At 43.0% G+C, this 27496-nt stretch overlaps 1 protein-coding gene across 2 annotated transcripts in view; it reads left to right on the forward strand.

Moving 5' to 3' along the window:
* SLC9A9 (solute carrier family 9 member A9) overlaps positions 1-27496 on the forward strand; it is a 695514-nt gene that overhangs the window by 664333 nt on the left and 3685 nt on the right. The gene's annotated exons all lie outside the window — the stretch shown is intronic.

The following is a 27496-nucleotide window of genomic DNA, read 5'->3' on the forward strand; positions in this document are numbered from 1 at the left end:
TCCAGGCTGTCACCAACCTGTGCTTCTGAGCAACCAGCTACAGATAGGAGGTTCCAATGCCCTGTCCTCAGGTTCAGTTTATTTGCTAGAATGGCTAACGGAGCTCAGGAAAACAGATATGTTGGCCAGTTTGGTAAAGGATGTGATAAAGGATACAGACAAACAGCCAGATGAAAGGTACAAAGGAGTTGTTCTGAGAGGTTCCCAAGCACAGAGTCTTCAGTTCCCATGGAGGTAGGGTGCATCATCCTCTTGATACGGTTGTGTTCACCAACCCGGAAGCTCTCCAAACCCCTGCTATTGGGATTTAATGGAGGCTTCCTCACACAGGCTTGACCAATTATTAACTCCATTTTGAGCCCATCACCTCTCTCCAGAGGACATGGTGGAACTGAAATTTTCAAGCTTCTAATCATGCCTTGGTCTTCCTGGTGACCACCCCCACACAGGAGCCCACCCAGAGTTGCCTCATTAGAACAAGCAGTGTTCCTCGTGCTCTTATCACTTAGGAGGTTCCGAGAGTTTCAGGAGCCCTGTGTCAGGAGCCTGGGGGGATGGGGAGGAGACAGAGACCAATATATATATATATATTTTTTTCTATTACGTCACACATACTCTAAGTGTTTGTCAGGTGAAAGCAGGCAGAAAACCAAAGCCTAACTCTCTTCCCCTTCCTCCCTCAGTTGCCTAAATCCAGTGTGTTCTTTCCCGCTATAAACACCAACAATTACAAGAGAGGGTGGGCGATTTGGTTTTAGTTTTCTTTATTTTTACCTGAGGTTAAGTGAATCCCACAGCAACGAAAAATCAATACTGTATTTGGCCAAATAGACAGTATTAAAGCACCTAGATTAAATGAAATATAAATAATAGTTCATTGATTGTTTTTTTATCCAACTTTGTAATTTAGCTTACAAGAAACAGAATTATTCTCAATGCACCAGGTGTTTGACTTGGCTGAGTGTATTCTACAACATTTTATACAAATGTATGTTTCATTATCCCGTCTTATTTGTTCTATTCGTTTCCACAAATGTGTAAAAGAAAGGAAGTTTATAACATTTTTCATTTTTTTAACTCTCTGGTCCCAACTGAATATTTGATTTTAACAATGAATACCTCCTGCAAAGGTTACAGAAGAATTCAAAACATCGACTTTTGCTAAAAGATGCAATTCTTCAGTATCAGTAAATACTGTAGGAATCATATTTTAAAATCTGATCATGGGCGCCTGGGTGGCTCAGTGGGTTAAGCCGCTGCCTTCGGCTCAGGTCATGATCTCAGGGTCCTGGGATCGAGTCCCGCATCGGGCTCTCTGCTCAGCAGGGAGCCTGCTTCCTCCTCTCTCTCTCTCTGCCTGTGTCTCTGCCTACTTGTGATCTCTCTCTGTCAAATAAATAAATAAAAAAAAAAAAAAAAAAAAAAAAAAAAAAATCTAAAAATTTAAAATCTGATCATGGAGATTAAGCCAACTTCCAATTCTGAGACTACCCAATGCTCAATTGTCACATTATTTAGGAATTTCCAATTCCAGGCCAAGTAAGACTCAGAGAATCTCCCGTGATTGACACTAACCTACTAAAATTCACAACCACCAACCTAGTCTCAGATCATGTTCAACAACAGAAACTGAGCCTACACAAGGCCCAGTCCTCAGGTGGATTCCATCCTGAAGTTCATCTCTCCCATAAGCACTGAGGATACCGAAGGCAATTATTGGGAATATGTCAATTATGCCCATAACAGGAGAGCCATAGAATGATAAACAGCATGAATCAGTCTCTCCTTCCCAGGAATTTCTGAAAGTCTCTGTTCATGACAGTTTCCCTATCTAAAGGTGTGATGCCAAAGCTAACTTTATGCACGTGCTATTGATTTTTGGCAGAATGAAGTCAAATAATGCTTAAAAAATCTAAAAATGAGGAATACGTGCAGATGCATAGATCTGCCCAGCCACTTGTTAAACCCAGCCTGAACCAGTGCGTACAAGTAGGTCATTGAAAGTCAATGCAAACCGGGGCAGCTCCCCTGGCAGGAGACATTAACCTGCAGGAGGAATCTTGCAGACAAGTGATACATTTTAGCCAAGCGGCTATATATTTTATTTATGAATTGATGTAAGCATAGAGATATATGGGGAGAGGAATGCATATAACATGTATCCTTAAACACACTCCAAAATAAAGATAGTTGGGAAGAGAAATTTACACCCACACGTCCTCCAATTTAATGGGTTTTTTTCCCCACTCCTAACCCCTCCAAAAAAAAAAAAAAAAAAAAAAAAAAAAAAAAACAGAAAAGGAAGAAAGAAATCTAAGCTCCAAATTACAGCTCTGGGGACTTAGTGTAGTTAGTACCTTCTATTTCGTCCCTCCAGCAGGTGCGGTGTTAACCAGCCCCAGTCCCCTCCATTAAGCACAGAGGGATCGGGGACTCACAGATGCCACTTGATCCAAAAGTTGCCAGGGGCTTGCATTTTGGAGAAGAGATCCTATAGGGGACAGCTTTCTCTTCCTAGGTGTCCACTTAGGTGTGAACCCCATTTCAGACTGTAGATCCTAAGTTTGCTCAATCATGGAATGCAAGGTCCGGGAAGAACCTTCAACCACATCTAATCTACACCCCTCATTTGACAGCTCTAGTGTGTCCTCCAGCCACAAGGGCTGCTTCCCAAGCACAGGAAAGCACAAACAGAGGATTCCCACGTGGCCAGGAGGAGGCAGGATATAGCCGAAAGCACGTGGGCTCTGGAAGTAGGCCAGGTTGGGTTCCAGTCACAGATGCATGAATTGAACCAAGTTCCCTAACCTTTCTGATCTGGTTTACTCGCCTATATGTGGAAATAATAGTATAAGTCTACAAGTCGTCATCAGTAGTTCAGAGAACCAACTGCGCTGAAACCCCAAGTGTTTCTTTTTTTTTTTTTTTTTTTTAATTTTATTTATTTGACAGAGAGAGATCACAAGTAGGCAGAGAGGCAGACAGAGAGATAGAGAGAGGAGGAAGCAGGCTCCCCGCTGAGCAGAGAGCCCGATATGGGACTCGATCCCAGGACCCTGAGATCATGACCCGAGCCGAAGGCAGCGGCTTAACCCACTGAGCCACCCAGGCGCCCCCCCAAGTGTTTCTTAACTCATTTGGTAGCAAAGTCAGCCCAGAGCAAACTTACCTAGAGGTAAAATCTGACCTCATATGATCACTATTCATCCCATGGCGGCCAAGCAGCAGGCCAGGGTCCAGTGTAGGGGAGTTCGAGCCTCTGGCTCTGTGCCCTCCTCCCATGCACTCGATGGAGAGGCCTCTGCTGCTTCTAGCCCCCCAGCCCGTGCCTGCTGTTCCAGCTGCAGGAACCGGTTAGGCCAGCAAGGAGCCAAGAGGATGGCTCTTCTATGTAGGAGCAAAGGAACGCGTGTGAGAGTCCCCTCCAGCCTCACCATCTCTGGCTTAGAGCAGCGCCCCAGGTGACCATCTGTTCGGCCACACGCACTGGCAGCTCGGATGAACTCAACTGCAAAAATCTCACTGTGGCATTTCTTGACTCCCCCTCCCCCTTTCAGGAGGGAAAAGGGACAGTGGAAAAAGAAGCATGTGGCTTCATGGAATTTTTTTCATTTCATAATAAATAATAAATTTGAAAGAAGGAACGGTATCTCAGAAGAAAAAGAAAAATCAAAGTTACACGGCAAAAAAACCTCTTGAAGAGAGACTTTTTAAACCTTCTCCATGGGAGCTGGATTGAACTTGTGATTGCTATCTTTTTTCCCTCTATTACTGGGCAGTTTTAAGTTGAGTTTGTGCTTTTCTTTCCTGATGTCTCAAAGCCAAGATCCTCATCCTTTTCCTCTCTGAAGGAGAGGACCCATAAGGCTTCCTTTAAGTGCCGGAGAGAACATTTGGCTTTGGTACTCCATCAGGGCCAGCCTCAAAGTGAGTCGGGCGAGAAGTAAAATATATAGCAGAGGGGGCAAGGTCCTGCGCGACGTAAGCCCGGCCACCTGGCCTTCTGCCACTCAAGCTGCATTCCTTTGAGGCCAGGAGAGTCTTAGTCGGCGGGAGCCATCATAGCAAGCCTCGGAGAGTAAGACTAAGCCTCATCAGCTTAGCATTTTGGTGAACAGACGCTGACAGTCAAATCCCACAGGCATGCACGCAGGGAAGGTGGCGTGGAAACAGGGTGTGAGGCCAAGGCGGCTTGGCTCGCAGGGAGGGCAACGGGCTGTAAAGGAGAATGTGTCATCCTCAGGAGAGTCAGCCCCCTCCCTATTGCTAAGACACCTGCCTTGTGGGCAGGGTGGGGTTACCCGGCTTCCCCAGCCCCAGGCTCTTTTGTCCTCAGTTGAATGCATGACGCCCCAGTCCACAGGTAACAAACATTTTGTGAGCACTGACAATGTGCCAGGCAGTGACCAGTGTCAGCAATGGGAGACAAAAGTACAGCCCTGCCCTTGAGGGACTCAAAGCCTTCACCTACCTGGAGATGTCTGCCCTATGTTATTTTACTAACTCTCAAGGTGAGTTCCATAGAACACGAGGTCCGGGAGACAGGAGAGGTAAGGGGAATAGGCCCTACCTAAATCTGAGAAATACTGCTTATTTTAGAGTGCACAGAAGGCTCTTAGCAATGAAGAGATTCGCTTAATTTCATGACTTATTTGGGCCCAGAACCCATTTATCATGTGATGTGTCTTAACATCATAAGGTGCTTAATCTGCCATGAAACACACTTTGGGACCCAACCCATCTGCTTCCTTTCAGCCAGATGTGCCTTGGCATTCAGAATTTGGGGAGGTGTGTTAGCAAGGTAATCCAGTACACCTGTTCTCTGTGCTATTTGGGATGGCTGAGGGTGTCTTCAGAGAGGAAACAGAGAAGATCTAGCTCCATTAGACATCCAAGCCTGCCAGAGGGTTTGGGGACAGATGGCTTCCCATCACACTCTGGAGTCTTCAACCCCATGACCAGACTCCTATTTGTTTCAGCCACATTCATGCCTTCACTCATCTATTTAACAAAATAATATATATTGAGCACCTAATACGGAAGCAACTACATTGAAACTCTGTCATCTGAGAACTCGCAGACTGCCTGGTAGGGTGCAGGGAGGAATGACCTGCTCACAAGCATTTGAAGGTGTGATAAATGCCATGATTAAGGTGACCATGCATCCTGGTTTGCCTGGGTCAGTCCCAATTTACACCTGTTGTCCTTGCATAATATGTACAGATGCCCCCTGTTGCTCCCATGGGGGTCCTCATTTTGACAATACATGACATGGTCCCCCCAATTGTAAGGGGTTCAGGCTGTGGAAGTCCAGAGGAGGGAAAGTCATGGAGAGCTTCTCCAAGGACATGACCCCTGAGCTGAGTCCTGCCTAGCGGAGGAAGAAGACGTAGCCAGGGCCGGGGGAGGAGTCAGTGCTCAGGTGAAGGAAACTGCAGGTGCAAAAGATGAGAGAAGACTGGACTTAGTGCATGCAGTTACACGAAGGAGTACCACTGAAGGAGACGCTGAAAACTACACTGAAAGAGACAGGTCTCACAGAATCCAGTTCACACTCCTCAGGACCATGGGAAGCGTTTGACAGGGTTGTAGGCAGGGAAGAACCATAATCCAGTCAACACTGCAGAAGAACCACTCTCGTGTGTAGGGGAATGGACGGGGGGCAGTGAGCTGGGGCTGCTCAGCAGAACCCCTAGACCAGTGAGGACACTGTTGCGGCCACCCAGAGGAGAGTGATGGCAGTCTGAGCGACAGCAGTGCCTGTGGGCTAGAGAGAAGTGGGTGGATGGATGGATAGGGAAGTCTTTAGCAAGTGGAATCAACAGAACTTGGTAATTGACTGATTGGTTGTGATGGGGAGGTGAGGAAAGAAAGTTAAGGGTCAGACGCATGCTTGAGCATACAGTGCCTGATGGTGCATTTACTGAAATGGCAGGGCGGGTTGGGGGAGTGAGAGGGGAGGAACAGTTTCCTGGGGAGAGGGAGACAAGGAAGTCAGTTTTGGTCAGGGCAAACATGATGTGTCCTTGCTATGTCTTGGCCTTTTCCAGAGCTTTGGGGCTGGTAGGGTAAAGACAAAGGAATGTTTTTTAAAACCATTCAGAAACATTCTTGAAGCTGAATAAAACAAAAAGCCAAGTCAAAGTGTACCAGAGCAGCCTTGTTACTGGCACGACATGTCACTGCTACTGTTGTTTGAGAGGCAGTAAATCGAGCCTCCAACACCAAGCTCCTCTGTTGGGCCCTTCAACAGAGCAGGTGTAGACAAGGGCCCTGTAAGCTAGCCTCTCTCCCCACCCTGACACCCTCGAACACAGAAGCCTCTGCCTCCAGCCTTGCTGCCCTGACAGCCCAGCTGAGCAGACCAGCAGCTATCAAGGGCCCCAGTCTCCCCTCAGGCTGAGGCAGGTTCTGACCATGCATATTCTGACCATGCAACACCACAAGCCACCCACCAGCAGTGTCACATCTCTTGTGACTACTCCCTCATCATCCCTGTAGCCGTCATGCAAGCTGGATGAGTGCAGAAGCAGGGTATTTGGTTTGCTGTTGTCTAGAAAGGATGGAAGCTCTCTATTGCTATGGCAGCCCTTGGATCTGCCAAGGTCATTTGAAGTTCTCTGCTTGACTATCTGACCACTTTGGCTTCAGGCTCTTGGTTCACAGTTTATAATATTATTCGTATGGGTTAGGGTCTGAGAAGCTAAAGTGACCACATATGTTTAATGATTCTACTCTTTCCACACAAAGAACAAGAAAGATAACTTCATGGAACCCCAGTGTCACCGGCGCTCTGCTCAGGGGCGACGCAGTAACAGGAGGCATCCCCTGCATAGCAGGGATGAAATCATCTCACTAAAACTGCTTGGCTGGCGCAGGGACTGGAATGAGCCCATTGTCTGGAACCTGGGCCATCTGCGGGTGTATTATTCACCCCCAAAAGGCTTCCTGTTGTAATCCAGAGGGCCAACCTTTGCATGCAAAGCAAAAAAATTCCAAATTCAAGTTTCATTTCATTAGCTGTTACAGTGACCCAGGGCCAAGGTACATCTTTTAAAGGAAGCCTAGATGGAATTCTTGGCCCTGAAAATGCAAATAAGGAGAACCGGAACTGTGTGTTTATATTTTATCTGGCAGTCCCAGGAAACCTATGGGCATTTGGATTTTATAAAGTGTGATGTGTTCTTTGGGTTTTGTTATAAAGGAGTCTAGGCTTAGCATTTTATTCCATGCTCTCTCTGTGTATAGTCGGAATTACAATCATCATAATCAAGCATTTAAGCAAACAAAAATAATCATTTGAAAGCTATTTTCCATAAGCTCTTTAGTTCTCGATTCACTACAATTCTGTTCAGAAGGAAATGTTCCTTTTTCCCCTATTGTCTTACTGTCCACAGGAGAAGCAATGACCAGTTCTGCACATACAAAATTAATTCCGTTTCAGCTTTTCTGAATATAAACAAATCGGTCAAAAGCCCAAATTTGTTTTTCTTCCAGGAAAACTTTTTTTTGGTACAAGCCAAAAATCCACTGGAGAACACCACCCTAGTTTTACTTAAAAGTAAGCACTTGGTCTAATTTTGAGTCCCCTTAGGAAACCCAAATAGTTGTCTCTGGGAAACATTTAATGTCTAAAATCCCCCTTTGAGGTCCACATTATGCAGTTCCTTTAACCTAGGCCATTTCTAATTAAAGTGCAAAAGAGCTTGCAGTGGCTAACTGAACATAATAATAAAAAATAAAAATTTTTAAAAATTAGAAAGTGCAAAGGTCCACAGGTGCAACAGTTCTATAAACTAACTCACTCTCATTCCATTACCTCTGAAGGACAAGGTGCTGAGCAGAAAATGAGGAAATGATTGTATTGGCCTGCCTGAATAGCAGCAACGTGAATTATTGCAAACCCTGAGGGACTAGCTATAGAGTCGGCTCCTTCATTGTGAAGGGAAAGAGAGAGAGAATTTGCAAGGATAACTCAAAACAATGGGCAGTCTGCTCCAGGTTCTTCTTTCAACTTCAGGAACCTGTGAATCATAGAAATGAAACCCCAGATCACAAGAGAAGCTGGCAATGGTAAGCACAGGAAAAGAAACTCCCAGACTGTAAAGAAGGGGTAAAAGAAGTTTTGCTCTTAAATCTATAGCACCCTTGATCTCTGCCCCTTAAGGGGCCTTTTTTTTTTTTTTTTTTGAGTCATCAAATAAATTGGTTTACTTTATTAGCAGTCTTCTAAATTGACAAAGGAAAGTCTTTTGCCCAAAGTGTGAGCTGGCCAAGCGAAAGGAGTACAGAATAAGAAATGTCAGCTTTGCCACCTTTTCCAGGTCGATACCAACTCTCCATCTAGAGCTACCTTGGTGGGCATTCTGGGGCCTTCCCTGATTCCCAGCAATCATTCACCATTTCACACCAACCAGGTTACCAGGACAGAGAAGGATCCAAGAGATGGAGATGTTGACACATATCTCATGATGTCCTGAAATAGGGGAACCACATCCTGCTTTAAGACTTCCAATAACACAGGCTCTAATAACCCAAAGGTTGCCTGCATTGGCACCAGTTTTCTCGAGCTTGGAGTTCATCTGAGTTATTTGTTTCCTGGGGGAAAACCAGAAGATACCATCCCCATGGTTATCTGTTGTCATTGAAATCTGGTGTGGTGGTTCTCCAGCTCCACTCAGATCTAGAACTGTATCCCTAAACTGGGAAGCATCAAAAGGAGAAAAACAGTATCAGTCTACAGTGCACAACAATTCAGGCTTAGCTTAGCAAGAACACTCTGAGTCTCCATCAGAAAGGAAGTTAGGGAGCCGGAGGGGCTGTCACCAAGGAGTGGCTGACAGTGGGGACCCTAAGCACTGCCTGTACTGAGAATGCTTTAGTCTCCTTTCAAAATTTCAGACTTACTCCATGGGCTCTGAATGGTGTCAGGAGTCCTGTGGCCCCACAGAGGCCAATAGAAAGGGCCCTGGGATGTTTGTTTGTCTTGGCCACCCCCAAGTCCTCAAGAAGGTCACAGAGCCTCTGCATCCAGTGTCACTGTGCACACTGGTCCAGGGCCTTGTCTGAGCTCTCAGGCAGGTCCTTGGAAGGTTTAGTGAGACCCTCACTCCTTCTCTACAACTACCAACTACAGAAAACACACACCTTTCTTTGCAAACACTCTTTAAAACAGCAACTAAAAAATTACACCTATCATTCAGTCAGCAGATGACTGTGTGATATGAAAATTCTCCCACTTCCAAAGTCCCAATTTCTGAAAGCCCTTGACCTCTGTCTTATTGGATGAAAGAGAAAAGAATCTTTCAGTTCTACGTGCATCGCTCACCTCTATATTCCAACCTCTCCAGGGTTCTGGGTTATAAGCCACATTTCATACTGTCTCAACTGTGTATCCAATTCCTAAAATGCTTGAAATACTACTGCTCATGAATAGAACCTCTAAACTATCACAGAAAGTAGGGATGTTCTTCTTCTGCTCTTCTCTTCTGTTCTTCTGTTCCGTCCTTTTTTTTCTTTCCTTCTCTTCTTTTTCCTCAAACAACCAGTGATACATGGGACAAAAAATGTTAAAACTCCAACCGTTGCCAGTGGAAGTCTCCAGGAAACTCTCCCATTGGCAAATACCAAATTGTGGGTAGTTCTCCCAACCCAAGTCCATGAATCATGCCACAAAGTTCCTGGGCTGCAGTCACTTGTTGGGTTGAAGGCCTCAGGGATGAATGGTGCTGAAGCAGCCTCAGAGAGTTTAGAAAAGTGAAGATCTTTTCTAAGACCTCCTAAGAGTTACCACTGATGACTCTTTTCCAGGCCACTGATGTGATCATGCTGCACTGAGTTCCAGAGTCAAAGAGATGGAGGAGTCGGGCTGACATTACTGCAGCCTGAGTTCTTATCCTGGCTTCACCACTTCCTAGCTGTATGGCATGGGCTGACTCCTTTGCCTCCCTGTCCCTGAGTTTCCTCACCCATAAAATGGGAGCAATGATAAAACTACCTCCCAGGATTAAAAGAGATTATTCATAAAAGTGCATAACGTAGAAATTCCAACATTCTTACCCTTTAGTAAATGCTGGACTCCATTAACATGGCAATCCTGAACCAGAGGGTCAGAGAGGCAAGAACTTACCACTGCTTTTTATTCCAGCCCAGGTCAGAAACTCAAAAGTTTTGCATAGAATTTGAAATTGGAGAGGCAAGAATAGCAGAAACTCATCCATACTATAGAATGGCCTATTGATATCAGCATATATTTACCTTTCCTACGCTACTGGAAGTTGATCAGCAGGGATCGCAAGGTTGTTCGAAACCTCATGTACAGCCAAAGGGATGCTGCTGTCTGTATCACTCATGGTGTCAGCAAAAACTTTTACTAGGTTTGACAGCTTATCCCTAAATGATGACTTGAGTGTGGAGTGGGGGAGATCCCGGAGAGCATGGCCAAAAAACAAGGACCTTTCCACCGCTGCAGAGTGGTTCCCATGGGCTTCAGGTTTTTGTCTAGACACCACAGTGGCAATCTGCTAAGACTTAGTTTCCTGGACAGATCCGAATTCCTAACATTCCGACTGAGCTGGAAATATCCTCAGAGTAATCATATTTCTGAGAAACTGCCGATACTTCTCAGCCGTGACCACTACTGAGTAGTAGAGGGATGTAAGTGAGGGAAAGTTCTCCATACTGCTAAAATAGTTAGAGAGGAATTCTGAATTGAAGGTCACAATCAATTCAGCCTTCCCAGTTCCTCAGGGTGATTTCAAATTGGGTTTCAAAAAAGAGGCCAAGAGCCAAATCCCACAGAATTTCTGGAGCTGGCATTAAATTAATCTTTCACAGAACTACTAGCAGTGGTTAGATATTAACAAGGAGAAAAGAACAATTATCATTTGGGACTCCAAGTGCCACTTTATGTCACTTTAAAGAATGAATAGACTTCCAGCTCCGCTCAGCTGTCTGCTCACAATTACAAAGCAATGGTAAATAATCATGGCAAATGGAAGGTTTGATTTAGGAGAGTGAAGTTGTATAACGACTCAGTGCTTTCTCCTCCTTTCCAGTGGCAAGCGGGACAGCTCCTGCCACTGGTTTGGCATAGATCCAGATCAGTGACTTCCAGGAAAAGGCCCTGGAACAGTTGTTTAAAGCAGGCACACAAACACACAGCACAAATCTAACAAAACACTTCTTATTATTTTTACAAGGAGAGAATAAGCATATTATGAGGCATGGTTTCATTTGCTCTCCAGCGGAGGTTTTTTTTTTTTGGCCAAAAGATCATGTCCATGCCAATAAAATTTTTGAGTGGTTTTAATAGAAAGTACGTCTCTCCATTTTCTCAGTACATTGGTTTCTGAGTACGCCATCTGAGCTCTCCTCCGGAGAAGATGTATTGATATAGTGGAGAGGGGCAGCACTTCTCTCTTTTTGCACCCATAACTCACTAGAAGGGGAAAGCAGGTTTTATACCTGCTCTGAAAGGGGTCCAGACTCTGAGCAGTGAAGACTTTGATCTAGGGCCCAAAAGCATCTTATCCAAACATGCATTCATTTAATCTTGCAACTCAAGAGTGACGGACCCTTCCAAAGTGGTACAGGAGGACCAAAGGGACAGGGCTGGGGCACACAGGAGGGACTTGCAGCTATGCCCAAGGAGTCAGTTATCTGTGATACCCAGTCTCGGGAGAGAAGCTTTGCCTTTCAGAGAGGCAGGAGGGGCAATGTAAAGCATTCCTTATGCTGGCAGTCTCCTCTCAGGGCTTTCCAGGGAAGTGAGGTTTTGTATCCAGGAAAACGTAACAGCAAAGGAGAGCCACCCTTGGGAGATCCAGACAGACCCAAATCCTCGGCTGCAGTTTTTCCCACCTTTCCTTCCAGGGGCCGGTCCAGCCTAACTCATTTCTCGCACCTGGTCCCTAAGACTCCCACCCAGTGCCATTTCCCATGACTTTATTTCTCACCAACGAAATCCCAAATAGGGTTCAGGTTTCAGATAATACCTTCCCCCAATATAATTTGCATGTTCACAGAAAACCCTCAATGCTTTTCAAGTCTTAATTAAATTCAACAAACATTAGTCGAGAATACTCATTTCCGGTTACTGGACATTAATCACTGCAGATACAAGAAGGAATGAGAAAAGGTTTCTCCTTCAAGGAACTCACAGTCTAACAGAAGAGGAGATATATAGGCAAATAATTCTGATATACTGTGATTAATGTAATCAGAGAGGTCTGAATCAAGGCCTGTGGGAGCCCCAGTGAAAAAATTCTCTAGTTAGAATACAAGGATAGACACAAAGAGATACTATTTGCACTGAGCTATGTGTCCATTAGGACCATGTTTGGCCGTATTTAATGGAAAAATCTAAATAACCATGGCTTAATTATATAGATTTTTTCATCTCATGTAAAAGAATTCCAGCATTAGACAATCAACAGCTGGTTATAGACTTCCATGATGTCATCAATATTTCTCTGATCCTTCTATCTTTGTCCTTTATAGTCTTTAGTATACAGCTTCTATCCTGAAGTATACCTTATGGCCCTAATATGGCTGCTGGAGCTTCAGAAAGCTCATTTAAGTTCCAGGCAAGAAGGGAGAAAGAGCAAAACTAACACTATCTTTAAGGAACTTCTCTAGAAATTCTACTCAACAAACTTCTTCCATTTCATTGCCATTCAATCTGCTGAGGAAATAGAATCTCCTTCTGTTGTAAGAGACTGGAGATTGGGTAGGCAAATACTAGCAGATTGAGTCCATAGGCTCTATTATTTTTTTAAAAGATTTTATTTATTTATTTGACAGAGAGAGATCACAAGTAGGCAGAGAGGCAGGCAGAGAGAGAGGGAAGCAGGCTCCCCGCTGAGCAGAGAGCCCAATGCGGGGCTCGATCCCAGGACCCGAGATCATGATCCAAGCTGAAGGCAGAGGCTTAATCCACTGAACTAACCAGGCACCCCAAGTCCATAGGCTTTAAAGAATGAACAGGTCTCCTTGAAAGACAAAGTGAGGAAAGACATGGTAATGGAAACAGAGCATACACAGATAAAAGTCCATAAAGAATTTGGTGGATATGGGAACTGTGAGTTGTCAAGAAAGGTTATCCATGTCAACTTTAGTTAAATCAAACTTATTTTTTTAAGTCAGTGGGTTTTCTAACTTTGGGGTATGTGTTTTGGTTATTGTTCAAAGGAATGCTTTTATTTGGATAGAATTTTATGAAAAAAATTAAAAGAGAAGCAGATCTGGCCCAAGATGAGATTGGAGAAAGAGAAATATACTTTAATAACTATGTTAATGGAGACTGATAAATCCTAAGAGAGCAGTAAATAAAAGTTCAATGAGATTTCAGAGGCAATGACAGTGGAGCTATGTCTGAATGAATTGAAGATTTTCAAGTGCCAGCTGAAAAGAAAAGTTGTTCAAATGGAGGGAACCGCATATGCAAAGGCCCAGAAACACAGTGATACATAAATGGGAATCAGCGCTTAATTTTATTTATCAGGAACTAAGATTTGTGAAAGAGTGTGGGGTATAAGCTTAGAAAGGTAAGTGGGTTGGGATCAACAGAGGGCAATGAAATTCAGGGGTCAAGAATACATGAGGCCTGAATCTGGAGCCACATATATCCAAAAGGTAAATATCCCACAGAAAGCCCAAGTTCACTACTCAATCATCTTTGGAACTAGTCCCTGGTACCTACCCCACCATCACAACCTACTCTCTAGGATCCTAGTCACACAATGACTTAGTCCTTATTCCTGACATAAACCAACTCCAGGAAGTTAGGACCCTGAGGTGAGACAGTGCTCTGTCTCCCCTCCACTATGGAGAGTCCTCTCTCTTTTATACTTCAGGGCTATTGATGTGGCAGATGCTTTGGGAAAATGATTTGCAAACTAGAGGAGACTATCCATATGGATCATGACCAGCATTTCTAAACAACAAATGAAACGGAAGACAATACTGTATTAGTCAGAAGAGGATAGACTCTGCCGCAGTAACAAACATTTCCCAACTCTCAGTGGCCCATCACGCAGTTTACTTCTCTCGCACTTAAAGGATGCAAAGGATGTGGCAGTTCAGTGATCCAGCACTCTCGGCCTGTGGCTCTGCTATGTCAACCCAAGGCCTCCTTGGGTCACTGTAACAGAGAAGAAGTCAGCTGCAAGGTTGCATGCCAGCCCTAAATAATCATGGCGGCTTAATCAAAATAGAGGTTTCAGTGTAGAAATGACACGAGTGACTTATAACAATACACATTGGCCAAAATAAGTCCTCTAACTACCCCCTCCTTCAAAAAAGCTGATGCACCTACTTCAGTTACCTGAGAAAGGAGGAGGCTTGGCTATTAGTGCACACTAAGCTTAATAGAAGACAGACAGAATAGAATGGGGTAAGACAGGATAGGACAGGGGAATACCAGAGGATAGGCCATAGGAACAGGAACAGATCCAAGCACATCGCTGAAGTATTCTTAGTGCTATATATGTATGATGGAGCAGATGCTAGGGCATGTACTGAGTAGCAGTTGTAAAATGTATTTCCAGGCAGGGGTTGGAAGTAAAAAAAGAAAAAAAAAATTGAAAGTGACTGTGTCTGAGAGAAAAATGTGCCTGGAGAGGAGAATGAGATTATTTATGACATGTGACCCTGTAACAACAAAGAACTCTCCTCTTGTGTCTTGTCAGTCAAAGGAAATAGAGCTTCTGATGTCTCCTGAATGGGCTTCACTTCATAGCTCAAAAATAACCTAATGTCGCATACCCTGATTCCCATAGCCATAACAAACACAGTGGGTTACAGCAGTCAGCATTTCTGGGGCGGGTGTGGGGGGCCAGAGGAAGGTTGCGAGAAAGTTTTGTCTTCCTAAAGAGCCACAGGGCACACATGCTCCTGAATTTGCTGAGTGGCCAGAGAAGGTACACTGAGAATACAGGAAAGTTAGAGTGGCCTCAAGGACAACGAAGGCCCAGAGAAACAAATGTGATGATGAGGAAGGTCTGCTCTCCGGTGATCTTAGAAACCCAATGCCCACTATGAAAACACCCACTTTCTGAGCAAGCGTCTCATTCCTACAGAGATTGGTCATTTCTGTATTAGGACCCTCGCAATGTAAATGTTCCACTGCAGTCATGCTGTCTGGAGACAATGAGCACTGCCCCCTGGACACCCTGCCTTGGGCGCTGCTCCAAGAAGGGAAGGAAATCTTCTGAGAGAAACTTCGCAATATCTGTCTCAGGGCTCCAACAGCCAGCAGAAGAAATATTATGAATTCTGCAGGGTATGTGGTGGGTGTTCTGTGAGTAAATTGACTTGGGGATGTTTGAAATATATTTCTAAGACTTATAAAGCTCCTTAAGGGACTCAGTGAAAGAAAAAAAATAATGTTAACTAATATTTACTGAGTGCTTATTATGTGCCTGAAACTGTGCTAAAAATTGTATCTATTTTCATCGCACTCAATCCTCTTCCCTATGAGGTCACTATTATAAGCTATTTCCATTTTAGGGATGACAAAAATGAGGCTCGAAGAGCTTAGGAAATTTGCCCACTCATAGATAATAAGTAGCAAAGCTATGATTCACACCTAGCCTGTCTTTTTAACTACTACCAAAAAAAAATTTTAATAAATAGAAGACTTGGTATTTTTCAGAAGAAGAAAGAAACTATAAGCTGAATTATTTTAAAAATAATTCAATTTTTAAAATTATTGAAATTTCAACTCCCGGTACCTCAAAATGTAACCCAATTTGGAAATAGGTTCACTGTAGATGCAATTAATTAAGGTGAAGTCATACTGGAATGGGTGGCTCCCTGATCCAGTATCACTGGTTTGCTTATGAGAAGACTTTGGTCCTGTGAAGACACAGGAAAAACAGTATGGGATGGTGGAAGTAGAGGTTGGAGTAATGCACTACGAGCCAAGGAAAACCCGGAATTGCTGACTCTCACCGGAAGCTAGGAGAGATGCATGGGCCAAGCCCTCAGAAGAAGCAACCCTGCCAACAACTTGATCTCAGACTTCTAGCCTCCAGGACTATGAAACAAAAAATTCCTGTTGTTTGAAGCCACCCAGTTTGTGGTACTTTGTTATGGCAGTCCTGAGACACAAATACACTAGGTAATTGCAATATCTAAGTAGTTACCTAACCAGAGCTAACATAACGCCATGTGCCTCCTTAGGAATGAGAAAGTCGAGAACATAAAGAGTTGGAGATTTCTGCTCAAACTCTGTAGCAGTCACAGCAGCCAGAACCTTAGCCATCTATGTTTGTTGTCTGCTATATCCCACCCCATGAAAGTACCGAAAGTAGTTTCCACTTTAAATTCATGCTCTGGGAGTCCTGACCCCCAGGCTCCACACTGCAGTTACCGATACAGAAAGGACTGTTTCGTCTTCCCCCAGAGGTAGAAGATGCGCATCCCTCATGGAATCCCTGCCCATACACACAGGGAGCTCAGTCCCCCCCCAGGCACGCACTCTTCCTGGAGTGGAGGGGAAGGGTCTGGTCCCCTGGCGTACTGAGTGAGCCAGAGAGGGCTTGGGCAGGGCTGACTACCTGTGTGTTAAATGTGAATTCTGGGGTAGCCAGCTGAGGCTCCAGCATTCATAAGACTACATCCAATCAGTGTTGGAGGAAGAAATCAAATAGAAATTTCCCTCCAAACCAGAGCGGAGACTTGGAATGTTGGAGCAGAGTTACTTCTCAAAGCCCAGTTCTCCAACACACTCCAGGGAGGGAACTTATAATGGTCTGTTGTCAAATCACTGTGAGCTCTCAGAGTGTGTCTGGCAGTTCCTATAATCAGAGGCCACCAAAAGCCAAGACGCACTCCATGTGAGTAGCAGCAGCAATTTTCTCCAGAACTGTTTTCTCTCAAAACAACTTGAGCCAAATGTAGCATTCCATATGGCACAAGTGGATCTCAACTGCATGTGATAGGCAGCAAAAATTCCTGGAAATCTGTTGATCGCCTGTGTCCAAAGGGACAAATCTTGAGGACACAATAGTAGGAGGAGAAGCTGTAGTAGTAAGAGCAAAGGTGATATTATCATTTTCATTATTATTATTGTTGTACTGTGCAGCTCAAAGATGGGGCACCTCCACACCCAGAATCCTTCAAGAAACCAGATGCCGTACTTCTCTGCATCATTTAGACCAGTGGTTTTTCAGGCAACTGGTAAAATGCAGATTACTAGAACTCCCATCCAAGAGGGTCAGGTTTTGGAGCCTGGGAATCTGCATTTTAACAAGCAAACCAGGAAATTCTGGTGCAGATGCTCAGGTGACCATGCTTGGAGAAACCCTAGGTTTAGACGATCTACTCTGTTAAGATCTGAGGCTGTGGATCAGATGAACTCTCAGGTTTCCTCCAGCCTCATGATTCCAACATTCCCTCCTTGTTTATCTGATGCCCACTTGTCCTACTTACGTTGGTTGCTTTGGTATCCTGCCACTGTCATCTTTCCTTTAACCTTTCCAACAAATTCCATGCCCTTTCTCTGTCTCTGGCTTGTCTGTCTGGAAACAAGGAGCCCAATAGAATTATCTTAACATTTGATAGGTAGGGCTCAGAGATATCATTGACAAAACCAACTCCCAGTACAAATAGGATAGCAAGTACACCACTTTTTATCAGCCTTTAGTCTGCCCTCATCCTTAATACTTAATCGCTCCTGACCAGAGTTTCCTAGCTTGGGACCTCTAGGGGAGCATGGATGTACTTGAAGGCATCTAAGAAGTCTCTGAAAGGTCATGTGAAATTGCATGCAAATGATGAGTATATGGGCAATTTTTCAGAGCACCCATTCCAAGGCCAGGGAAGGTGAAGAAGCACTTCTCCATTCTGGGAAGATGACAGTGACATCAACAGCAATCTTTCAGTCTCTCCAAATCCCTATATTTAAAAAAGGCAAATAATAATAGACAATAATAAAATAATAATAGATAATAATAAAACCAAAATCCATGGACATGTTTAAAAAAAACTAGGGGCTAGTTTTCTCACAAACTCCAAATTATAAGTTAGTAGAGACAAACTGCCATCAGCATAAGTGGCCAGGAAGGGAGAAAAAGGAAGCAATAGGGCAGTATCTGATGGACCTGAAAACAGGAGTATTCCTAAGTAGTCAGTAGTATTTCCTGAAAAGGGTAGGTGGGCTAATCTGATAAACATCTCTGAAACTTGAGTTGGAGCAGGGAATGAGGAGTATTGCCCTCTCTACTAAGAGTCAATGAAAGGTCCAAGTAAGAAAGACTGAAGGGCTGGAGCTGTTGAGACCTTTAGAATGGATCCACCAGGGCTTCCTATCAGGTCAAGGTCCTGCACCCAGGAGTAGTTACCTGGAGTGGAATCCAAATTGAGCTGGACAAAGATAGTAATAAAGGAAAGACAAGGTCCAGATATGCTGAGGAGGAGAACAGCTCAGGAAAGCCCAGTATACAAGTCACCATGCTTATCACTGTACAAAAACAAGGGAAGAGGGAATTGTATGAGATTGAAAAAAAAAAAAAAAAAAAGCTTTCCTGAACACTTCCTCCTTCAATCAGTTTAAGAAAACTAATTTTACACTGAAAACAAAACAAAACCAGAAAAAGACAAAAGTCAAATCTCATAGAGAGTTATTGAAAGAAAAAAAGAGGATAAAGAGCAAAATAACATCACTACAGTGAACGTATGCCAGAAGTAGGTCAAAAGTATAATATATTACAATAAAACAAGTTAAAACATTACAAAAATGATGGCATAAATCAGAAGTAGAAAAAACTCTGAAAATAATTTGAAATGAAGAAAAAGACTCATACCAGAAATAAATAGTAAATTAGAAGAAATAAAAAAGCAAATAAACACAGTGAATAATACCTTAAAAGAAGCAGCAGATAAAAAGAAAGAAAAAAGTTTTAAATCAGAAAGAAATGAATAAAAAGTTAAAAGGATTCGAGGGAAAGTGACAAATATTGAAAACAGGCTAAGATCAGACATCCAGAAAATAGGAGTCCCTGAAGAAAAAAAGCAAAGCAAGGAAATAGACACATTTAGGACATTTGCAACTATACACTGGAAGAACACACCATGTACCTGAGACTATCAACTTAGAACAACCAACATCAGAAAAACTTTAGTGAAATTAATAAACTTTAAAGAAAAGTCCTTTTGGCATCTAAGGGAAAAAGCCCATGTGATTTAGAAAGGAAAGAAAGTTACATTTTCGTTATACTTTTCAAGAGCAACTAATTATGTCAAAATAAACTAGAAATGGATGTAAAATAATCAAATAAAGAAAGTAGAAGCCAATAATTTTATTTCCAGAAAAATAGACTTTCAAAGTATAAAGGGCACAAATTGTTATCAATCTGCAAGGATTCAAGAATTTTTCCATGAATCCTTCCTGAGCAGTCTACTAAAGAACAAGCTTCAGACAATCAAAATGACTGAAAAAGCATTGACATAAGGCTGGAGGGTTAGTATTAAATACACATTTACCCAGGGAGCCTGGACTAAACAAGAGCTAAGAGAGAGGGTGCAGAACGTAATGTCTATATGACCTGACAATGTAAATACAGTATAACTACATATAGTTGTGCAATAGGGTTTTTTTTAATGGAAGTTAGAATATAAGGAGGATATGTAAAAGTTTTTTAATATATTATGTAACTTTTTGTGGTGGTACTATCAGTATTATCATTACTATTACTATTATTATTATTCTGAGAATACTATATATTTAATAAAGGATAAAACAAATGAGTACTTATAGACTATTCCAATTCTATCATTCCTTATGTCCTTGAGAATCCAAAATTCCTGAACTTGAATTGGAAGTATCCATAGTAACTCAGGAGATACATAACTAGTGGCATGATGAAGCTGGTCTGCACTAGCTGGTGAGAACAGATTGTACACATCTCGTCCCAACTCCATGTTCAGTGACTTCATGTTGATCTATCGAAATCAACCATAATGAGAGTGTTTATACCATGGAAACTGGGAAGTGCTACAAATTCAGCTTTAAAAAAAAGACTCAGTTGTTGAACATTTACCAGTGGGTATCGCCACTCTTGGCATCCAGAGTTCACTGTTAAAACACCACTTCTCACTAAAAGAAATCAGAGAATTTTGGAGAAATGGTTGGTTTGAGGTCTGAAACAGGCAGTGTTCAACATGAGCCTAGAACAAGTTGTCATACAGATGACAGAGAAGCTATCAAAGATACTGACATCATGTCAATAACACTCAAGAGCCAAACTTGAAAGACTCCCACTGACCACAGATGGGTCAGTTTGAGCTTCAACAATGATAATAATTACAATCAAATTCATTTAAATTCGTTGCCCTTTAATGATATTTAAACAAAGAATCAATCATTTTCAGAGGATGATAACGAATCAGCTGGAAAACTGGTAAATGGATGGAATAAATCAAGTATTTATCTTGTCTTTCTTATATTGACTATGCCACTAAATATCCCAAGAGAATAAATGAAAATCTCTTTATAAAAGCATTCTACCTAATAAATTCATATGTACAAATAACATAGTAATACTATAATAATATAATACATAATAATATGATTAGTATGTTATATAAATAATTAGAGCTTCACTATTTGCTGTCCCCAGTGAGCAAAAAGTTATAGGTATTACACGCTTGTGGCTGCTCAGATCACACAAAAAGGCACAATGAGAGATAACGTACCTTCCTTAGTCTTGCTAGAGTCTTGAAGAGAAGGTGAATCAGATCTAATCTCTGGAGGCAACTGGCAGTTTACAGGAAATACCAAGGGCAGGGGACCATGCTGGGCTGCACAAGAGAGCTTGGGATCAGCAAGGTTCAGATGATAGGAAACTCCACAGTCAAATGGCCCACATTCTACAACAGGTAAATTGTAAAGAAATTAAAAGGGTGGAGGAGGAATCTACAGATTAAAAGGCATAACACATTTTTAAAAAGCAGGCAAGACTGAACTATGGTTCGGTCTTGAGCAATAAAACTATAATAGAAACTCAAGGAAGTGATTACAAATCAGGATAGTAGCTCCTTGTGGAGAGGGTGGAGCCTGCATTAGGACAAGACACTTAGAAGGGGCTTTGGGGCTGGGAAACAAAGTTCTGTTTCCTGGTCTGGGTGATTTTCTTGCTTTGTAATGATCCACTAGTCTGTACATTGGACTGGTGAGGTTTGATGTATGCCTTTTTCATTCTACAGTATGAATATTTTGTTAAATAATAATTGAGTTCTTGCCCTCAAGGAGCTTAGAGGAAGGTGGGGATGTAAACAAGTAGCTTCTAGACAGGTGACAAATGCTACCAGATATATACATACACATCGCTACAGAACAGCCAGGGAACTGAAGCAGCTCAGCCTGGCGGGTCTGAGAAGCCTGGGGGGGGGGGGGTGTGGGGGGGAGACACACACTAGCTTGGCCTTGAAAGGAGGGCCCTTCACCAAATCGGCATAAGAGTAGCAGAGCTCAGAGACGAGGCTAAAGGGATAGCTGTCGCTCCGTGCTGGCTTCCTCCAGGCAGTTCCGCTTACCCACCAGGTGTTAATTCTGGCATTTGCTGCTCCCTTTCTGCCCCAGCAGTTGTCGAGAGTAGTTTCCTTTAAGATGGTGAAGGTTAGGATTGTCAAATGAAGAAGCATATGTCCATCTGCGTATGTGAACAGAGGGTTTCTGCCTTCTCCTTATTTTTAAACCATAACTTCATGGATCGCCTAGGAGGAGGTGCCATCTTGATAGGCTCGTTCTTGAAATAGAGTGGCTGCTGCAAAGGCAGGATCTTATTCCTACGTTCTCTGCAAGCGCCTGGTGCAAATTTGGAAGTCCACCCTCGAAGCAGAGGGAACAGAGGGATAAAACAGCTCAAAGAAGAAGCCTTCTTGTTTGGACTCTTAAAGCCTTCCTCCAACCTGAACCCTAAGCCCCAGCTCCACAGCATGGCTCTGCACAGATCTACCCAAAATGGCAAGAGAGTGAGTGTTCAATTATGAAATCTGATCTATGCACAGGGATGAGGGAAAACATACTCAATTTACTTGGCCACATTTCCTGAGAAACAAAGCAGAAGGAGTGTGATTTGTGTATTGGAATTGAAGCGTGAGAGGTGCGTGAAATGTGGTGTGTCCTCTGCTAGTTTTGTCCAAGGATGCTGTGTAAACAATAGTGTGGGGACTCAGCAAGTCAACAGCAAGTGGGACCCCTGGTTTTCTGCAGGAATGTATGGGCTTGGAGGGCAAGGCTGGCTTCCACTACAGGATGTACTTATTCTTCTCCACCCACCTGCCATTGATCCCTGACCATCTGGTGCCAAGCCAGTACTGAAAGCTAAATGCACCCTGGAAAAGCAGGTAAGAGGAGATTAGAAGAGGGGCACCTATGTGTTTCAGTCAGTTAAGCAGCCCAGCTCCTAGTTTCAGCTCAGGTCAGGATCTCAAGCTCCTAAAATCAAGCCCTATATCAGGCTCCATGCTCAGCAGGGAGTCTACTTAAGATTCTCATTCTCTCTCTTTGCCCCTCCCACACGCTTTCTCTCTCAAATAAATAAATAAATCTTTAAAAGAAAATAAAAAGAAGAGAGTTGAAAAGCCATCTGTTCACACATTCCTTGATCTGCAAAATGGGACTATAATTCTCACTTACAGTTGTGAGGAGAAAACAAGACATACAGAAATGCTTTATAAATGGAAGAGTCTGGGGTATATTCTTGAAAAGCCTATACAGAGATAAATACACTTTTGTTCTTTGCACAGCCATGCAGTGATGAGTACATTATCCAAATAACAAGACCGTGTATCAAGCTTATACATACAAACACATGCAAACGCTTCCAGTAGGCACGGTCTTCCTACACAAGCCCAGACACGATGCTTCATTAATTCACTCAGGTGTAACATCATCAAGGCTTCATCATTTTGAACCAACTATCTGGCCCATCCCCCTGACAAGATGGAACATTTGGCAGCATCCATTACATTAGACAGACGTGGGTTCAGGGCCAAATGGGCTTACCTTATACCTCCCCTCACCCTAAACATGATGGCTTTGTGAACATAAGAGACCATGTTCTTTTTCTTCCTATTTAAAATTTTTGAATCTCCTGTGTTGGGCACCACTCCATAGAGAGAGCATCGTGTTCCATCCTTGCCTAATCACTAGTCACCTGGCGGGCTGAAAATACATACTCTCTGTAAAAGAGTCACAGGCTACTTCCTACACCTGCCAAATCAGAATCTCCAGCGGAGGACTTGGAAATCTGAATTTTTAATAAATGTCCAAGATGATCTTCATGACGAAGCAAGTTTAGAAAAGCCAAAATAGAACATAGCTCTTCAGGGGCACCTGGGTAGCTCAGTGCGTTAAGCAGCTGCCTTCAGCTAAGGTCATGATCCCAGGGTCCCAGGATCGAGTCTCTCATCAGAATCCCTGCTCAGTGGAGAGCCTGCTTCTCCCTCTCCCTGCCACTTTGCCTAATTGCGCGCGCTCTCTCTCTCTCTGTCAAATAAGTAAATAAAATCTTTAAAAAAAAAAAAAGGAAAGAAAGAAAGAAAAAAGAAGAAGAACAAAAAAGAACATAGCTCTTTAGGACTCACAGAGATTTTTAAAGAGGGTCAGAGTGAGGGCGTGTGTTCATCTGCCCAAGCTGCCATAACAACATAGCATAGACCAGGTGGTTTACACAACAGATGTTGATTTCCTCCCCGTTCCAAAGGCTGGAAGTCTGAGATCAGGGTGCTGATATGACTGGGTTCTGGTGAGAACTCTCCTCTGGGCTTGAAGAGGGTTCATCTCCCTGTATGCTCACTTGACTTCTTTGTAGACATGTGGAGAGAGAGCAAACAAACTCTGGTATCTCTTCCTATAAGAGCAGTAATCCCATCATGGGACCCCCTCCATGATCTCTTCTAACCCTAATTACCTCCCAAGTCTCCCCCCCGACCAAAATACAATCACACTGCAGGTTAGGGCTTCAACTTATGAATTGGGGAAGAATCCAAACAGTTCAGCCCATCGTAGGGGCAATGGGGCTTAGTCCCCTTGAAGGGGCAGACATTCATTTGTCGAGCTAGATCTTTACTTGGGGTTTTTGCATCTCTCCAGTCTATGTCGTAGGAAGCATAGATGTGAGCAAGCTGTGTACTCATCAGTTTTGGCAACTTACAATGGGTAAAACATGAAAAAACAATTAAAACAAAAACTAACCAACAAAAGAGAGGAAGAAATCAAACATAACCAGGAGTTTTGGACGTTAGTTCAGTTAAGCACTAAATTTAACTCTGGACCTTCTGATAACTCAGGCCAAAGGAGAAAATGGCATCTGTTAAGTCTTCCTTATTGCATGCATGTTAAACTCTGGGTAGAGATCTAGCTTTTGCTTACATCTCCTGAACCAAACTGCTATTCCCAAAGCTATGCCCTTTGGATGAGAAAAAATCATTGTTTTTTTTCCCCCAGAGCTTCACATTTCATCTCGATACATTTCTAGCTTATTAGAGAAGCAAAACTAGCTGCACCAAAAATACCCAATGGGAACTATCCCTCCCCAAACATATTCTAGAACCTGATGAAAAAAATAACACATTTTGCAAAATCAGCAGTTGGGGTTTTTGTTGGTTTTGTTTTGGTTTTGGTTTGGGGTTTTTTTTTGTTTTTTGTTTTTGGGGGGGGTTTTTTGTACATCAAAAGAGTTTTCTTACTCTTTAATAATTTAGGTAACCCTGGAGATCTGGCCACTTTCCAGACATTGCTCAGCAATAAAAGACTCTGAAAATAACTGATTCCTCAATTCCAAATCAGATGTCCAATCAGACAAGACCTGTTTGTTACTCAGTATCCCCGTAGCAGAAGAAAGATGCCCCATGTGATGGAAACGTCCTTGATCCCAGGCCCAGCTCTGCCATTAACTGTCTGGCTGGATTCCAGTGAGCAATTCTTTTCCTCTCTCTGAGTCTATTGTCTTCACTAATTCAGCAACTATTTCTTGAACATCTAAAATGTGCCAAACATTATACCCAGGTGAATGGATCTTCTCAAGGAGATCACGGTCTGGAGACAAGAGAGCTTTCCATTCTAAATGTAATTGTCCATTTCCTCATGCAGATGCCTCATTAGTTTGGAATATAAAACAAAAAACAAAACATGATTTTGAAGGAACATATGGAGGAACAAATGAATGAGTTAAACACAAGATAATTTTTTAACCACTTTATTTCATGCCATTCCCACTCTTTTCATGGTCCCCTCAGTCTAATAACTTAGGCCCAAGAGATCAATATTCAACTCAACCTTTCTTAGCCATTTATCCTCAGAAAAATCTTATTAGTTGGCTATAATCTGTCCCCTTTGTCTTTTCTTGTCAAATTACTCAGAATCTACTTCCCTCATTCATATTTTCTGTATCAGAAATTCAAAAACATCCACTGAGTACATAATATATGGCAAGCACTGGGCAAACCAAGAAATTCGGCATAGATTCTGTGCCACATCTGCCATGGCTCTTCGTGGCACTTGGCAAATCCCACTTATGCCACACGGAGTATGCCTCAGGCCTTTGCCTCACAGCTACTGAGACAGCAGTGCAGCCAAAATGGCACCGTGAGTTTCCTAGAAGAGTCCTACATCAACAAAGTCTGCCCACCTCTCACTTACTACCTCATGCTAGCTGCCCATACAACAAGTTTTAACCCAAATACTACTTTTGGTGTAGGCGCCTTCAATTTCCCACCTGCGACCTAGCCCGTGAGTCCCAAGGCCACACCAAATGCCCAGTGTGCCATTTCCTCATCCCTACCCTCGGTCTCATTTCCCTGTTATTATCCAAACAACAATTGAGACATCAATTTCTCAGAAGCATTTCCTAGAGAATAAATCTTTAAAATAAATAAAAAGCATTTGAATAACACATAGAGTTTAAAACCATTTTTAAATAATGTTATTTCCCATCAACATTCACAGCAATATCTGAAGCTCAGAGGGGCAAGGCCACAGGTCATGCTGTCAGTAAAGGGGCAGAGTTGCCAGTTAGACTGAAGCGTTCCAAGCCAAAAACCTGTCCAGAAGAGGCCCACAGTACCCCATTTGGTCCAGGCCCCACATTCATAAAAAGCTACACATTTCATCGTTAAGTGTTAGCTCTAATAACATTACACACAGAGTCAAAGAGATACCTCATCAGGATTAAAAGAAAAATATGTTTCTTACACAATTCTAAATTTGCGCTTTACCTTTGTAATATTACTGTGGCATTTTGGCATTTTAATTTGGTGATATTCTGAGAACCTCAAACACTGGAAGTTGCCCAGGCCTCCCTCTGAAACAATTAGAGCCTTGAAGAACTTCTTCATTTTTTTTTTTTAATATGATGTCTCTAGAAATGTAGCTTACCTACTGTCGCGTCTCCATCTTGAAACAAAATTGGCTGATTCTCCTTGGTTTACACTACAGTTGTACATGTATGTCACCCACCTCACCTCCCAGGAAAAGTTTTTTCCCACTGACCCACACACACCATAAACCCTAATTAGACCACATGTCCTCATGAGCCCCTGCGTGAGAGGATCTGCTTCTCGCCAGAACGGACGAGGTCTGCAAGCTTTTCTCTCCAGAGAACCAGCTGGTCGCATGCATGACTCTGCCCTGATAATTTATCTTTTGCTAGCGATGTTGGTGGTGGGTTCAAATAGCAACAGGAGCCTTTGGATTATTTAAAATCATTCTATCTCTAGGCCTCTATTCCTCCATCCGTAAAATGAAGGAAATAACAGTTTGTAATGAAAATTAATGGAAGACCATCACAGGGCTTCCAAGTCATAGATATATATGCCCCAAAGATGTTACAGGGAAGGCCAGGCTCTCAACTTTAGTATCTTCCCTGGTCCTTTGCTGGGCACGACAGCCGCCCATCTAAAGGAATTGTCAAGTTTTCCATTTGCGGCTGGAGTTATAGACTGTCTTGGGCATCTTTTCAGTCTCTCAATTGCATCATAACTGGGCTATGTTCAGGAGCATTCCCTGCTTTATTACCACTTCGGTGGTGAAGGATTTGAGGCCAGAGGCGACAAGATGCCTGGCTCTCGGGGCCTGCACCTTCCCTCTGCCCTCCCATGCTCGGAGCATCCCAGGAACGACGGAGCCGTGTCCAGCTCTCCATGTGCCATCCAGTAGAGCCATCTCCAAGATCTCCTCACATCCTCAGCACCCGGGGGTGACCTCGGATCTTCACAGGCCCACCAATGTTAACTGTTTTCCATTTTTTCCCTTTCCCTATTTATTATAGCTTTTCAGAAAGTTGATGAGGTGAAATAGTCTCCAGCCCAGGAAATAATATAAGGCTTAAAAGTTGTGTCTGATGGAATGGTGAAATAATTCCACTACTTTCTTTTGAGGAAAAAAAAAGAAAGAAAGAAAGAAATAACAAGACAACCCAAGGCAACCTCTAGGGGTTTCACTATTGCTAGATGGGAGGGAAGCATAACAGCTTTAGATTAATAGGGT

The sequence above is a fragment of the Mustela lutreola genome, chromosome 2 (genome assembly GCF_030435805.1).
Source record: "Mustela lutreola isolate mMusLut2 chromosome 2, mMusLut2.pri, whole genome shotgun sequence".
NCBI classification, from domain to species: domain Eukaryota; kingdom Metazoa; phylum Chordata; class Mammalia; order Carnivora; family Mustelidae; genus Mustela; species Mustela lutreola.